Source organism: Leopardus geoffroyi, chromosome B1, assembly GCF_018350155.1.
Source record: "Leopardus geoffroyi isolate Oge1 chromosome B1, O.geoffroyi_Oge1_pat1.0, whole genome shotgun sequence".
Taxonomy (NCBI): domain Eukaryota; kingdom Metazoa; phylum Chordata; class Mammalia; order Carnivora; family Felidae; genus Leopardus; species Leopardus geoffroyi.
The window spans coordinates 58,097,489-58,112,785 of NC_059327.1; the positions used below are offsets into that span (position 1 = coordinate 58,097,489).

Consider the following 15,297-nt stretch of genomic DNA (forward strand, 5'->3'; position numbering starts at 1 on the left):
ATAGTTAATGTTATCTCCATGTTAAAAGAAGGATTTTTTCTGATGCTATAATTTTAAAATAACTTGGTAATTAAAACATTCCTAAAAGAGTTTTCTCAGAGTGGGAAAAAAAGGCAAATCACAGAGTATTATGTATTTGTTTGTTAACTTCTACCCCTTCTCAAAAGTAATCTGAAACATACAAAACATGGGTTCAAAAGGTTAATAAGCTGCAGTTGTATTTCAGAACCATGAAAATAAAATGTAACCAGATAAATCATAGTAAGTTCCTATATCAGAAAGAAAGGTATTTAGCAATGAGTTTCTCAGGGGAGACAAGTTTTTTTTTTTCTTGGAACCAAATTCTAAAAGAATGTCTCATATGAGGATTTATATAGGTCACATTAAATAATGTAATAGACGGTGTCAGAGTAAATGAAGGAGCAAATTTCTTATGCCTCTTTCTTGTTGCGACCTCCATAAAAACTGAGAAAATCCCATTACGTTGCAGCACAGGGAGGGCGTCTGGAAAGGGCAAAGCTGATGGCCAAGTACATTGCTTTTCAGCCATAGAATCCAACTCAAGGGCACAACTTAAAGCCTGCTGAGGAGTCGATGTCAATTATTTCCCTGAGATGGTCTTTTCTTATGGACACTTCTTTCAAATGGGCATTTTTAAAAGGCTAGAATAGGGCAATTTAGGGTCATATTCCTGGATGAAAACCTAGTAAATTCCTTTGTCTGGAATTAAGGGTAGACCTGCATACTGTAGATACCACAAGAAGCTTTACTAGTATTTTAACCCTAAGAGTGCCCACCTCACATGGGACAGCGAGCACAGGTAAACCAGCTTTCCAGGATTTTTCTCACGTGGTCACTTTTGATTCACTCCTGGAGAGGTTATATTTAGTGCAAGAATAAAAACCAATGCTTATAAGCACTAGCAAAACAATTTTAGGTCACCAAAATGCTTCATTCTCAGAATTTCTTTGCATTCAAAAACATAAAGTCTAACTAAAATGTTTATAGTAACAAGAACCAATCCTTTCCCAGAGATTCTTTGGAGAGTTAGGGTTAGGGTTAGAAAAAGAATTACGATTTACTTCCGAGGGTAGACATTAGGATTATTTTTAAATCATATTCCAGTTTATTTCTGTTCCTACTTTTATGTCTAAGATTTTTTATCCTATTTTGAATAAGCCATATCATTTTCAACTCTATATTAAATAGTTCACTAGCATACGGAAGTTTATAAATTCAGGCAAAAGGAGATTGGGGTTTAAATAATTCAAGATGATGACATTACCCTGTGATTTCATTTTCTGCATTTTTGGGTAGAAAAAGAGACATTTCATCTCAGCTGCAAGAATTTTACAGGCTGGGAAAGATGCAGACAGCAAAACAATACAGTCTTTGAAATCCCCAAAGCAGCAGAAGTTTCCTGTCATAGGCTTAGGTGTTCTGCTAGGAAAGTCTCAAAGGAGGCAAAGGCACTTTCTGAAAACTACAAAGCGGTGACTGAAGGCATGGCAGTCAGTAGCCCCAGTGCCATGGAACAAGTTTTTCTTCTGCAACAAGACTCAATTTGTATTATCTGATACTCCTAAAATTACACACAGCCGTATTTGCTTACTTCAGCAAAATCTTCCCAAAACTCAGAAAGTCCTTTCTTCTTACTGCCTTTAAAGTAAATAAAGTCAAGATAAGCTGGTTTACCTACTATGTGTTGCTTGATTTTTTTTTTTTAACCAAGGCAGTTAACTGCTAAGCTGAACATTCAAGACCCTTAGGACTCAATCAGAAAATAACTTTATTCTTTGCCCTAGCCATTTAAGCTTACACTGTGAGACTAGTTCTTTCCCTACCCCTGTAAGAAATCACTGATAAAGTCCATAGCGTCTTCAATCACTATTAGAGAATAAGAGGACCTCCGTTCAATTTCAAGCATAAGAATAGTAATAAATGTATCCAGCCTAGTGCAATTTTCTAAAAGTCTGAGCTTTTACCTAAAGTTAAAGCGTCTTGCCTCTCCTGGGTTCAACAAGCTCAGGAGGCTATAATGGAACTATATTCAACTTCTTTTCTATTGCCCTCCCTCACTCCCTCTTCTCCCAGCTGGTTTTCCAACTCTGACTTGCGTCCCTCTCTCTGGGTTTGGAGCAGAGGAAAGAAAGCTAAGAGGCAGAACAAGTGCCATCTGGTGCTGGTTTCTAGAGGCAGGTGTCTGTGGTGACCCCTCACTGGGGAGGGCGGGGGCGGAGAATAAACCTGATTCCTTTCCTTGGCTGGCATGTGGTACTTCAGTTTAGCCTGAGAACAACTGTCGACACTTACAGAAACAGCAGCAATAAACTTTTCTCCGGCAGGCACGTTTGGTCTTCTCTCTCTGTAAATTCAGGAGTCCACCCCCTGTTTCAGAGTCCTCTTGAGCAGGATTTAAAGCGGCTCCAGTACTGCTCTCTCTCCTAGGGGCTCATATCTGATCGGCAGTCCCCATCTCTCGGGCACAGAAGGATCAGAGCCAAGACCTCTTGCCTGTGGAATCCTCAGACAGGGCTTCTCCTATTTATTTCCCCCCCCACCCACACCGGGACTCAAGGAAGGCTGGCTAATATTCTTTATCTGATCCTCTAGCGCCCTCTTTTGGATCTTCGCTTCCTCAACATCTGTGCTGTTGTGGAAGACCCCTGAATTCAGAGCACTTAACAGTGGCTCTGCTTTCCTGACTGCACCCTCACTGTTTTCGGCTATGCTGAGCAGCAGCAAAGATATGTTATGCTCTGTAATTTGTCCCTGGAGTTAGATGCAAAAGAAGTGAGGTTCCTTATCGTATGCCCCTGACCCATCCAAAAGTAGGGATGGATGGGCCTCTAAGATATCTGCCATAGCATCACAGTTAAAGGGAAATTCCAGTGGCATCTCTCCTAGTATCCTGGAGTTATGTCACTGGAATACTGTGTACTAGCTCCAACATCTCTTCTGTTGAAGGGGAAATATCCTCAATTTCTTTTTTAGACTTCAGTAAACCGATCAGGTCAGCGGTCTTCTTGGGGAGCACTCCAGTTACCACCACAAAGACCAGGTGAGCCACTTCCTAAGGCCATTGGTTCTCACTGAAAGATCTCCTTCAGGGTGCAGGACGACATAGTGCTATCTATCAGCCCAAGGCATAAATTTGTGCATGGTGGTGGATAATATTCATCACTACAGATATATTCCCTAGATTCCATCCACTGAGTTCCCGTTATTTCCAACAACTCCAGAGCCCTATGGTTGTGTATGATCTCGAGAAAAAGTGGCCATTCCACTAGGTCTAGAATGCACATGCTCACATTTGGAATGGCATCTCCTGCTCTCTTGGGCCAAAAGTTATTCATCACCAAGGGGAAGGAAAATCTGATATTTTGCACAGCATGCTCTGAGAGCAACCTGCTTCAAAATTGCCTGTGGTGCTTGGTAAATATGATGGTTTCCATACCTGCTCCAAAGATACCAACCCAGAATATCTACAGTTTGAATGCTAGAAATTACATATTGAAGAAACACTCCAGCTAATTCTTATACACACACAGCAAAGTTTGAGGGCTCTGAGGTAGACAATGAAAGAAGTAAAAGCCAGAGAAAACACACCTGTTCTAAAAAGTCGTATTTTCTTTAAACCTTTGTTCCTGACTTCTTTGCCTGATGACCTCCTCCTCTGCCTTTTTGTGTATGAGGTTGACTTTAACAAGAGGGGAAAAAAGATATAAAAATAAGAATTACAAAGGTTAAATTCCCATTTATAAGGCAGAGTGTTAAAAGACGCCATCTATAGCTGTTGAAACAATAAATAAAAGCGTAAGCATATTATTTTAGATGATAAAGGTCATCTCAAGGATCTAAAAGCAGTGAACAAAAGTGTATATTGGCAGGACCAGCAACAGTATGAAACAGGCTAAATCTGTAGTGTGATTTTTTAATACAGATAGGTATTATTTTATTGTACTGCTTAATACACTTTTCAAAATAAATTTTATTAAACATGCTGATAAACAATAAATTCTGACTTTTAGTGTGGCTTATATGAACTCTTGCTCTCTTAGGTTCAAAGGGATTTATTCCAGCAGGTTGGAAGCCTCTTCTGAACGTTCTCTTTTTCTTTGGAGTCTGGAATGCTTTTGAGATGTCTGCTTTTGTGCTCTTATTAGCTATTTCATTGGTGAAATCAGCATCCTCCTGCTGTCAAAAAGGGAAGAGAAGAAGAAAATTAAACTTCTTTTTTTTTTTTTTAGAAAGTGAGTTAGAATGAACTTCCTGTTCCCACAGAGCGATGATGCTGCCCATGTTACACTATTAAACATCCCCTGTTAACAGTAGCACAGAACATAACAGTTAAATCATTTCACGCCCAGTGTAGCAGGAGTTGTGTGTCCCTGGAGCACTGATAGGATGAAGACAAGACCTGACCATTGATCATAAGCCTTTATTTCCACTGGATACTTTCCAGTGTTGCCAATGATACATGTGCTGTGGGAGCTCTATCCCTGAGAGGGCCATGTGTGAAAGATGGACAGTTGCCTTAATTTTAATGTAAAATAGGAAGAATGTAAGAGAGGAAACATTTATTGAGTTCTGACAGTAGGCTCAATATTTTAAATTACTTTATTTCATTTCATTTTCACCCTGTGAAGTAGATTATTAATTTCACTAATTTATTAGATTGGGGAGACTGGTATTCAGAAAGGTTAAGTAGTTTGACCAAGATCCATTTAGAAAGCAGTGAAGTAAGATTCAACCCTCAGTCTGTCTAAAAATCGATTCAGAGCTACTGGCTACTGGTAGATGTGCTGAGGGGACTCCATCCCATTATGGGACTCTTTCAAGGATTAAGTATTGTATAATGAATATAAAGGCTTCTAGTCAAAATACAGTAAATGTTAGTTCCCTTCTTTAAAAACAAGGCCTCCAGCCAGAGTCTCTTGGGTTAACTGAGAAGAAATTGTATATGTACATCCCCAACTTTAATTCAGACTCCTTGCAGGCAGGAGATTTTGTGTTCATCATGTATCCATAATGCTTAGAAGGTGCACGTGGCAGATGTTCACTATTTATCTCCTGAATATTAAATGATTAAACAACGATATGAAAGATGGATAAAAGATTTGATTCCTCGGGGCGCCTGGGTGGCGCAGTCGGTTAAGCGTCCGACTTCAGCCAGGTCACGATCTCGCGGTCCGTGAGTTCGAGCCCCGCGTAGGGCTCTGGGCTGATGGCTCAGAGCCTAGAGCCTGTTTCCGATTCTGTTTCTCCCTCTCTCTCTGCCCCTCCCCCGTTCATGCTCTGTCTCTCTCTGTCCCAAAAAAATAAATAAACGTTGAAAAAAAAATTAAAAAAAAAAAAAAGATTTGATTCCTCATCCAAAAGATCAAAGAAATAACTGACGTCTAGAAAACAGCAAAAAGGACAAAGATGGACATTTTGACATAATCAGCTTGAGGCACTCCTGTTAACACTACCTAGTCAGTCATGTCAAAATGAAAAGCACTGATTTCTTCTCTCTTTTTTTTAACCAAGTAATGTATGACATAGAAATCTCCAACATCTGGGGCACCTGGATGGGGCAGTTGGTTAATGTCCAACTCTTGATCTTGGCTCAGGTCATGATCTCACAGTTCATGAGCTCGAGCCCCGCATCAGGCTGTGTGCTGACAGTGCAGAGCCTGCTTGGGATTCTCTCTCTCCTTCTCTCTGTCCTTCCCCTGCTTGTCCACTCACTTGCTCTCTCTCAAAATAAATAAATAAACTTTACAAATTTCTTTAAAAATAAAAAAAAAAGAAATCACTACCTTCTCTCTCCTCTGCTTCCTAGGGCCTGATCACAGGTGTTTTACTTCCTAACCCCTGCTCCCCTGTTCATGAATCTGGCATCATGTCTAAAACCTACAGGGTAATAGCCAGCCCACTTGTACATACTGGTGAATTTCCAAGGGTCCTTGTAACTATTGGAGTGCTATGATAATGGTCATAAATAGTGTTTATGAACTTCAAGGAATGTTTAGGCTTTGAGTTATGCATGTTTCAGGATCCAGCCTGAGCTCTGTGCTTAGCTCCATGGACTCCAAGAACCCTAGTAGATAACTGTAAAACCCTCCGAACTGATCAATATGTCCATTATATACCTAATAGCCCTGCTTAACTTGAAATTCACATTCACAAGTCCACATTTTCTTTACACACACTACCACACACATGTACAAATGCATATACACAACAACAAATGAAGGCGGCTGGTCAGTGAGGCAGGAAAAAAATATCAAAATACATTAAATCTAAGATTATCTACAAAAAATCAGTTGTTTAATTCATCACACAATGATGAATATTACTTCTGCCCTTCGGTCTTTAATCAAACAAGACATTCTTCACCTCAGGTTTTAAAAGTATCAGTCAGCTATTTCTGATGGCTTTTTTTACACCGAAAATTAATCCAAAGTCTCTGCTATGACTAACAACTTCCATTATAAACAGCAGCATCTAGCTATTGATTTATTATCTACTCCCACTTGGCATAATACACCTTGGGTCCTTTTAAAAAACCTTGTGAGATTCACCTCGGTCCCACATGGCTAAGTGATAGAATCAAACCCACCATGGTCACAGACTCCAGGTGCAATTTTACTTGTCATCTTGAAAAAGCTCAGACCTTGCTTCCAGATTCAACTTTCTCTTGAACTTGGATGGCTGTTTTGCCTGGTTTGCTCTTCAGCAAGTTATCATTTCTCTTACTTTAATGCACACCCTGCAAAATGCCAACATAGCTGGACTTTTTACTGACTACATCTGAACAGAGGTCTGTTTTACTACCCTTTTGACTAGCTCAATTTGTCTTCATGACAGCAAGTTAAATAAGAGCACTAATTTCATACAGAGAAGAGGGTTTCCCTAATGAAAAATGAGCAATGTTAAATCTACAAAGGATTGTGGGCAGTGAGTCCATTTTGTTTCTCTGAATTTTAAACACTGGGAACTTCACTCTATGAATCAGTGGAGACCCATCTGAGTGTTTGGAGAGCACTCACTGTACTCTCTAAGGTAGATGAAACAATTAAAGCTGTAGAAGATCTCTTGGACCATACAATCCACTCCCTGATAGGACAAGATGTCTGTAAGTAACAGATGTCGGACTGGTTTGTGGTATCAGGACATTCATGCGAAAATAGATTATATAACTTCCCTTGAGGAAATGATAATATAGACACCTTAATAGCATTTCCTCCTTAATTTCCATATTATGTGTTAATAAATATCATTGCATAAGTGATCTGATCTAAGTATCTACCTAATCTCCATTCTTCACCTCCCACTTAATTTCTTTCTTATGACATAGAATGTGATTTTCTCATTATCAAAGCATAAATAAAAAGTTACCTGTCTCCCCAAGAGAAGAAACATTTTGATTAAGGAAGAAAAAGAAGGCAAGTAAGAAGAGAACTTGGACTACTTAACCATATCCACTCTAAGGTGTACCCTCAGGAGCTGGCAGATCATTGTAAAACAGACCTGTCATGTGCCCTATGTGTTTCCTGTATTATAATGTGATCTACATTCATAAAAAAGATAATCCTTCCCCTCAAAATTAGAGTGAAAAGGAAGAAAACGAATCACTCCTTCCTACATAACCACTCATTGTTCTGCTTCCATTCTAAGGGTTCTTAACCTGGGACCCATAGATAGAATGAGAGAGTCCATGAACTTGGATTCTAAAAAATACATCTTTATTATTTTAAATGACTTTAGGTGAAATTTAGTAATGCATTCAATTTTAAATGTAGGAAAGAAGTATCAGTGATGCCTGTCATTTTGTCACAAATAACGGACATATTTTCATATCACACTATGGCAGTCACAGATATCTCAAAATATTATTTATGCTCATGCCTAATTTGATATCATGATAGTTATTAAACCACTTCCAGACTGCACCCAACTTTCCTGTTTAAAGATGCTTGTGCCCTTGCTGTGATGAGCACTGGGTATTGGATGGAAGTGTTGAATCACTATATTGTACACCTGAAACTAATATTACACTATATATATGTTAACTAACTGGAATTTAAACAAAAAACTTAAAAAAATAATAAATAAAGATGCTCACGCAACATAGCTGGCCAAACTGCTGGATAATTCCTCATCTCAGAGTTACTCAGTTAATAGCAAAATCGAGTATTTGCATAGATACCCAGACAATGACTGTGTTTTCCAGTGTTCTGCATCTGCACTTGTTTGTTGACCAAGTGTGGAAAAAGATGAAAACTTATATGGTGATGTTTTTCATATCTAGGTAGATCAAATTTCAATTCCTAATCCTCCATAGGACAGCACAGCTTGTGGAACATAAAGAGGTCATGGTCCACGAGTAGTTAGCTTTCACACTGATAAATATTTAAAAGATAACATTGAACTTTAACTTGTCTATATTTTAAATTGTTTATCTGGTCAATTAATACATGAATATCGAAGCACATATATTACTATATCACAAACTTGTTTAATCCTATGGCAAAAGCATTTTAATACAATTGGTTTCCTTTTTAATCCTACATGTTTTATTTTATGCATTTTAAAATATTATCCTGGGGCACCTGGCTCGCTCAGTCGGTTAATCATTCAATTTCAGCTCAGGTCATGATCTCGTGGTTGGTGAGTTGGAGCCTCGCGTTGGGGTCTGTGCTGACAGCTCAGAGCCTGGAGCCTGCTTCAGATACTGTGTCTCCCTCTCTCTGCTCCTACCCCGCCCCTCTCAAAAATAAATAACCATTTGGGGCACCTGGGTGGCTCAGTCAATTAAGCAACTGGCTTCGGCTCAGGTCATGATCTCATGGTTCGTGAGTTGGAGCCCCATGTCGGGCTCCGTGCTGACAGCTCAGAACCTGGAGCCTGCTTTGTAGGCGGTGTCTCTTTCTCTCTCTGCCCGTCTCCTGCTTGTGTTCTGTCTCTCTCTCTCAAAAATAAAAAAAATATATATTAAAAAAATTTTTAATAAGTAAACATTTTAAAAATCTTTTAAAAAATAAATAAATAAATAAATAAAATATTATCCTAAAAAGGGATTTACAGGTTTCACCAGACTGCCCTAAAGTGTCCCATTTGCTGTTGTTACAAATTACCACAAATTTAGAGGCTTAAAACAAGAGGTTTATTATTTTATTGATCTGGAGGGCATAAGTCAAAAATGGAGGGTCATGAAGCTAAAACCAAAGTGTCAGCAGAGTGTGCCCTTTCTGGACGCTGACAGGGGGATCTGTTTTCTCATCTTTTCCAGCTCTAGAGAGGAACACACGTCTTGTCTCATTGCACCCAGCCTGCAATTACATCTCTCCAGTCCCTGCTTCCATCATAGTGGCTCTTTCTCTGACCACCCAGTCTCCTTCTTTCACTTACAAGGAAACTTGTCATTAACATTGGGCCCACCCAGGTAATCCAGGATAATCATAATCACATCTGGAAAGTCCCCTTTGCCATGTAAAGTAATATAGTCACAGGTTCTAGGCATTAGGATATGGATATCTTTAAGAGACTACTGTTCTGCCTACTATCCTGTCCATAACACACACACACACACACACACACACACACACACACACATACACACACACACACGTTAAGAACCCCTGTTGTATTTCCTACCACTCTTTCTGATATTACAAAGATATCAAGTAACACCCTTCATAACTCAAAGTAATGTGCCATGCTCTTTAATTTTGTTCAAAATCTTATTTAGCTAATAACTACTCTTGAGATTCACGTTCATGTTCTGGAGAATAGGGTAACATTATAATCACAAAATCTGTAACATAACGCCAAAAACTCAGTGAAAATTGATGATATACACACATCTAAGAAGCTGACATCTATACAAAATTGATACAATGTATTGAATAAAGCAAAAGGATTTCAATGAGCATATCTATCGTATATCCCTCTGATTTACAAAGTAAAACCTTCAGCGAACACATTCAGAAGTGTATTTTTTCCAATAAGAGGACACCTAACAATCTCTCTTTAATCAAGGTCAAAGTTGGTTAACAATAGCAGCATTATAAATAGTAGTTAGAAGAGTTAAGCTTTATTCCCTTTTAATTTTATTAAATGTCCCTCACCTTGCCATGCGATGCTGGAAAAGTTATGCAAGTTTATTCTCTCCATGCACATATATACTCTCCCTCTCTCTTCTTTGCCAGATAAGTACTGATAAATTTACCTGGTATTCTTAGATGTTTAAAAACCTAAAACAGAATGTATAAGCACAGTATCAAGTGTTTGTAACTACTGATCAACTTAAGCTCTCACTCAGTCTGCTCTCCCCCATCTCCTCTCCCCTTCCTACCTGAAAAAGGAGATTAGGACATCAGCGATGTTTCAAGAGCCTCCCTGATTTGATGGCATGAAATCTTTCCTATTTCTCCAACGTTGAACTGATGTCTCTGCTGTGTTCTTTTTGAAAAGATCTGATACTACAATTGTTTACAACTATAAGGTACCTCGCATCTTCTTAGAGATTATTGGTGACCACCTTCAATAATAAGCGTTAACATGAATTATTTTAACCATGTAATTTGTTTACATGATTTTAAAGCTCCAAAGTATCTATGTGAAGCTGACCATAATTTTGCTACTTTATAACAATATAATGTTTTATGTCTATCGCCACATGTATATGTACAGACACACACACATCACATACGTGTACATCATTTCAAAAGTCAGATTTTAAAAAAGAACAAATTGGCAGAAATGTCTCTACCCCCTAATATAATATGATGATATAAGGCTATGTATAATTCAAGTAGGCAAAGTTGTCAGACACTTTTCACCTTGTTGCTTTTTTATTACAAAGCTGCTGCAGGATTCATTTTACTCTAGAATAAAAATCTCATTATTCTCAAAATAAAATAATTTAATAGGAAAAAATTCTTCAGATATTTTAAACACTTTCATAAAGTCATGGTTTCTTAATCAAACTTGAAGCTTTCTAGAATCCAAAGGACTTTAATAGCCAATTTTTGCCCTTTCCCTCATTTACATACAAATTCTTTTTTCCTACTTAAATGCCATCAAGTTACCTTAAATTAGTGATGAGGTGGGAAAACAGAAAAAGCAGAATATCCTAGGAGATAGAATAATTATTGCTTTTGCAGTCCAGCACAGCCAATTATCTTTGGTACTGTGATATTTAACAAGGGAATCTCAGAAGGGACACTCTGTCTACCTGTCTGTATGCATAGGAATGCTATGGCTATCTCAAGTAATTCACCTGTAATTCTCTCCTGCATAATTTTCTACCATTAGCATCACATCAGGATTATTACATTGGACCATGTGGCTCCACTTGATTAAATACGTAACATTTTGAGTTTGCTTATTTGTGTACTTGCTTTCACTATTCTTTGCTAGGAGGAAAGTTAAAAGAAATGTGGAGAGCTAGTGTGGCATAATGGGGGTCAGGAAACGTGAGTCTTGATCTTAGGTGAACAACTACCACCATTCACCAGTTGTGGCACCTTGAGTGAATCAGGAATCTCTTTAAGCTCTCAACATCCCCCACCTCCTATGCCTTACCATGCTCCATGCTTCTTGGCAAACTTAACATATAGATTACACTTTTTGACTCTAGTTATCAGCTATATTGCTTCACAAATATTTTAATAAATCTTCAAACAAAAATTGGAGACCATGCTTTTTGTTTAAGATAACAAAAAACTATATAGTAAGATGAGAAATGCAATTCTATTAACAGGTGGAAAGGTTTCCTCATTGGAGGGAAATGTGCTCTGAGAATACTGGTAAGATTCCAAGAGATAACGTTTTAGGTGAAACTGAGCTTTGTTAGATAGACAAATTTGCCAGATACTCTAGACAGGGAAAGAGTCAGGTAGAAAAGCGAAAAGAAAGAATGGAGTGTGGATCCAAGAAAAAAGAAAAGGAATGTGTCGGCAGTGTAACTTCTCTCCGAATCATAATCATAATAATTACTGAAATTATTAAAGCCTGGATGGGAATGAATCTCTGTGGGAATACTGAAAGACTGGTCTTTGCTTCTGCACCAGAGATCAGCAAACTTTCTTCTAACAGGGCCAAATAGCAAGTACTTCAAGCTTTGCAGGTCATATGGTCTGTGTCACAGCAACTCAACTCTGCCCTTGTATCATGCCATAAACAATATGTGAATGAATAGGTATGGCTCGTATCTGTCCTAATAAAACTTTATTTTTGAACACTGACATTTGAATTGCATATAATTTGCATGTTTCACAAAATATTGTACTTCTCATTTTTTCAACCATATACAAATGTAACATCCACTCTTAATTAAAGCGGGATTACAAAGATAGTCAGTAGGCCAGATTCAACCTGCAGGTCATGGTCATAGTTGGCCAACCCTTGCTCTAGACCAGAGTAAGAAGCAGAAGAAACAAAGCAGCCTTATCTAGGTAATGAGGAAGGGATCCCAGACATCCAGAAATTGTAGGAAGAGTTCTAGACTATCACCGGCCGGGGAAGTAGGTTTGATTAATTGTAATCAGATCCCTAAAAAGTAGCCTGGGTCCCAAATGACATTTAGATTATAGGTTGAAAAGATCGGAAGTGTTGGCCAGATGTATTCATTGTAACTCTGCAAATAACTCAAAGTAACTTTGACCAATATGAGGCGGGGGGGAGGGGGTGAGGAATAGGAAGGTAGAATTAGAATAAGGCTCAAGGGTGTCTCGCTGATCACAAGCAGAAGATAGTATGAAGTAAACCACTAAACTTCCAAAAGAGACCATAGTCCTTTGAAGGTAAAATGTCAAAAGCCTTGAGAGATTAATCAAATCTGAAAATCTAAAAAGGATTCCAGGAAGGAGGAACAGCTTGACTGATGGCGCAGAGGCAAGAATAAGTCACTGTGAATTACTGCAGAGAAATTAGGCTGTGCGAAAGGAAATACAGTTGTGGCCCACCCATCCCATCTCCTGCCCATGGAAAACCAGTGCTTTGAACTCCTTCTCCAGCTTCAAGGCAGCACCACATCTGAGACCAGAATGTAGGAGCAGAAGGCAGGCGTGCCCAGGAGCACTCAGCTTCTCCCAGGGAATCTTGACACATAGGACCCACCCAGGAACCAAGAGCCCAGGGAAGGGCCTGACGTGTTATCAGCTGAGGTCGTGAAACCCCAAAAGAAGGAGGGGGCCAGGCTTATGTCAAAGGCTGGTGTATGCACCCAAACAGGGAAACATGGAATCATTTGAAAGGTATTCACTGGAATGAGTGACTTCCAGAAATAGGTAGATGCTTCTTTTTCTCTCACCTCATCCACCTCCAAGGAGAAAGAGAAGTTCTAATAGTAGTCAAGGTAGAAAGGGCTCCAAGGACACAACTAGGGCACTGCAGAAGGGAGTGGATTATTTCAGAGTACAGAGAAAACAAAAGGAAGTTCTGAGTTAAGGCATCATTTGGCCTCTGGCCTTTCTATACCCTCTTAGGTGGCTTCTCCCTTCGGGAGCTGGTCTCTGTGTGGTGGAAACAAGGAGATCATCCCTGGGTCTCTGTGTGGTGGGAAACAAGGAGTTCTTTGCAGGGTAGGAGACCCCAGCCAGGAACACCTAGCAGGACTTTTCATGGGTTTATCTTTCCATGCCCTTCCTCATCTCCAGGTGACAGAATGTGCCATGTCAGGATCAGAGGCCCTAGTTCTCTCAGAAGCAGAGGCTTAGACAAGAGGCAAGAGGAACCATGCCAGCATTTGTGAGGTTTCCTTATGAGGATGAAAAAGGTGTGTAGCCAAAGTCTTTTATTAATTATTTTAAGCTTTTTTATTTATTTTGAGAGAGACAGAGACAGCATGAGTAGGGGAGGGGCAGAGAGAGAGAGAGAGAGAGAGAGAGAGAGAGAGAATCCCAAGCAGGCTCCACACTGTCAGCACAGAGCCTGATGTGGGGCTTGAACTCACAAAACCATGAGATCATGGCCTGAGCCAAAACCGAGAGTCAGATGCTTAACCAAATGAGCCACCCAATCGTCCCACCAAAGTCTTACCTGGTGGTAAAGAGGCTTCCTTTGCTGGAGTGTCCTCAAAGCATTTTCTCTCCTTCTGAGTCAAATCCCTTTCCATCAGAAACTAATTTGTTTCCATGCTGGGAGTCAGGTTGGCATTCTGTGCCTGAACCAGGAAGAGGGCCTGGGCAGGGGCAGGACACAGAGTGGCAGCAGGTCCAGGGGCCTGGCAGTGAAGGGGGGTACAGAATTCACTTGAGGGGAGGAAGTACAGTGGAGAAATGGAGCTCACTCTGTTCAAAAGAGTTATTTTACTTTTGAAAGACTCCATAGGTAATCTTGGTGCAGTACTTTAAGGTCTGGGAAGAAAGAAAAACTTCTCAGATTGGTCCTCAGAAAACAGTCCAAGTCTGTTTTTATCATGTGCCTTAGGGAGAGGCCTCTCCAGACACCTACCAGAATGAGCACAGCATCTGTGCTGACACCAATAAGGAAAAAATAACCAGGACCTTCAACCCGCCTCCCTTAGATCATAAACTGATCATTAGTTGGAGAGAAGGAGCAGTTTTTGCCCACCTGGGATTATGCAATTAGAAACAGTCTGGAAGGTTTTATGTTTTCCTCCAAGGCAGCCACAGGGATGAAGAGCAGAGAAATGAGAAGGAGTGACAAGGGACAACTCCCTGCTGAATCTGACATCTTCGTGCTCTGACACATTTAGAATGCATGGAGTTACTGGGCCTCATGGCATATGACTCCCAAGAGGAGGTTGCCTTCCTTGCTTACATAGGCATGGATCCTGTGGTGGTCAGAGCCCCCAGGGAATGTAACAACCCTGACTGGTATTCCTGAAGGAAAAAAAAAAAAAAAATACTGGTGCAGCTTATGCTTCAGAAGAGAGACTATCAATGCTCAGATTTCCCTATTGTGTGACATTTGGCTTAGAATAGAAAAGAAAATGTGAAAGGAAAAGACATTGAGAGTCTTCTGCATCTTTGACTTGCTCACCAGGGGAACAAAGAATAGTTAATAGATGATCTCTAACTTCGGTCTGCCAGTTTGAATATACCATGTTATTCTCAGACTGAAATGATAGAAAACAAGCTTTACCAATGGTATCCTCCTGAACAGCTTTGAAAGTCGTTGGTTCAAGAGCTATATTAAGAAACAAGGACGCTTCCTGAAACCAATGAAATGTAGTATTTGCTTCTGAAGATAGGCTGCATACAATCACTATTCAATGGCCACCTATTTTCTCCCCTACACTCAGCATGTATATAGTACATATATATTACACAAATATCC

At 39.6% G+C, this 15,297-nt stretch overlaps 1 long non-coding RNA gene across 1 annotated transcript; it reads right to left on the reverse strand.

Moving 5' to 3' along the window:
* Positions 1–3,927: 3,927 nt before the first annotated feature.
* LOC123590205 lies at positions 3,928–14,857 on the reverse strand. Its single transcript, XR_006708670.1, has 5 exons — positions 14,569–14,857; positions 14,035–14,218; positions 10,346–10,531; positions 10,119–10,244; positions 3,928–4,197 (listed from the first exon to the last, which is right to left on the reverse strand). It is a non-coding gene; the product is annotated as an uncharacterized LOC123590205 (long non-coding RNA).
* Positions 14,858–15,297: the final 440 nt, after the last annotated feature.